The sequence below is a fragment of the Primulina huaijiensis genome, chromosome 16, assembly GCF_012295235.1.
Source record: "Primulina huaijiensis isolate GDHJ02 chromosome 16, ASM1229523v2, whole genome shotgun sequence".
In the NCBI taxonomy this organism is placed as follows: Eukaryota; Viridiplantae; Streptophyta; class Magnoliopsida; order Lamiales; family Gesneriaceae; genus Primulina; species Primulina huaijiensis.
In genome coordinates, this window is record NC_133321.1 from 11,268,266 (window position 1) to 11,270,066 (window position 1,801).

Below are 1,801 nucleotides of genomic sequence, written 5' to 3' on the forward strand. Positions count from 1 at the left end.
TTAGGTTGAGGTTGAGATGGAAATTTTCCTTTTTCATGAATATTAAGTGCAGATGCAAATTTTGCAAGAGTTTCTTTCAAATCAGTCATAGATTGACTGTTTTGAATATTGATAGATTCTTGCTTTTGGATAAATGCATGAATTACATCTTCAAAGTTTTTTCTTGGAGGTGTAACATAAGGAATATAACCTTGATGATTTTGGTTATTTTGAAAATATTGTTGTGAGGGTTGTGCATTATTATCATTCCTCCAACTAAAATTAGGATGATTTTTCCATCCAGGATTATATGATGTTGAAAAAGGATCTAGTATTGGTTTTTTATAATTGTTAACATAATTTGCTTGTTCATGGAGACATTCTTTAAATGAAGGTAATGTTGGACAATCTTTTGTAGCATGATCATGTGTATCACATATATGACAAACAATTTCTTGAATACTTTTTAATTGACCACTCTTTTTCATTTCTAATGACTCAATTTTTCTTGCTAAAGATGCAAGTTTAGCTTGAATATCTATATCATCTTTAAGATTATAGATACCACCCCCATTTGTTGAATTATTGATTTTAGTTGTTGGTGGTTCTATTGTGCCTATATTATCCCAATTTTGAGCATTTTCTGCTAATGAATCCAAATACTCCATAGCTTCATTTGGGTTTTTATCTTCAAAAGTTCCATTACACATGAATTCTATCATTTGCCTATCTTTAGGTATTAGACCTTCATAAAAGTGAGAAACTATTCTCCATGTTTCAAAACCATGATGTGGGCATGTATTAAGTAATTCTTTATATCTATCCCAACATTGATCAAATGTTTCTCCTTGTTTTTGAGAAAAAGTAGTAATTTGTCTTTTAAAAGAGTTTGTTCTATGGGAAGGGAAAAACTTTTTGAGAAATTGTTGTTGTATTTCTTCCCATGATCTTATTGAACTTGATCTCAAATTTTGTAGCCATGTTTTAGCTTTATCTTTTAAAGAAAACGGGAAAAGCTTTAATCGAACTATATCCATGCTACAATTTTGATCATTATAAGTGTTACAAATTTCCTCAAATTCTCTTAGATGTAAATATGGATTTTCAGAATCTAAGCCATGAAAATTTGGTAAAAGTTGAATAATTTGATGTTTAAAGTTGAAATTAGATGCATCAGGAGGAAAAACTAAACAAGATGGGTCACTAGTTCTAATATGGTTCATATGGTGCCTAAGTTTTCTTAATTGATCATGTTCTTGATTATTATTATTATTATTATTATTGTTATCATTATCTTGATTATTTGAATTATCATCCATGTTTAAATTATTTTCAGATACTCGAATAAGTCTACCACTTTTTTTCGACTCCAAATACTCATACAAAAAAAAAACAACCCAATACTTATAAATAAAACATAATTAACAAATATAAACTTAATTTATACCTCCCGGCAACGGCGCCATGAACTTGCTACTAATTATATTATAATTCACCCAAGTGTAGGTTGTCTGCAAGTAATATATTTCGTAAGTACGAGATCGATCCACAGAGAGGTTATTTTAAGTTTAAATTTATTAATTTATAGATTACCAAATGCAAGAACGAATTTTACAAATTATAAATTTTGTCAAGGCTCGAGGATTTATTCTTGGTTTATGCAATATTGTTTAACTAAAAGTAAAACAAAGGAAACCACCATAAATAATGGTTCCAAGAAAATAAAAATATTTAAACACACACCTAATATAATATAGTTCCCACTATAGAAAATACCGAATTCACCGATATTTTATATATGGTACCTATGATTATATATATA

At 28.4% G+C, this 1,801-nt stretch overlaps 1 non-coding gene across 1 annotated transcript; it reads left to right on the forward strand.

Annotated features, from left to right (window-relative positions):
• Positions 1–759: 759 nt before the first annotated feature.
• LOC140962219 (small nucleolar RNA R71) lies at positions 760–870 on the forward strand. Its single transcript, XR_012172498.1, has one exon. It is a non-coding gene; the product is annotated as a small nucleolar RNA R71 (small nucleolar RNA).
• The last annotated feature ends 931 nt before the right edge of the window (positions 871–1,801 follow it).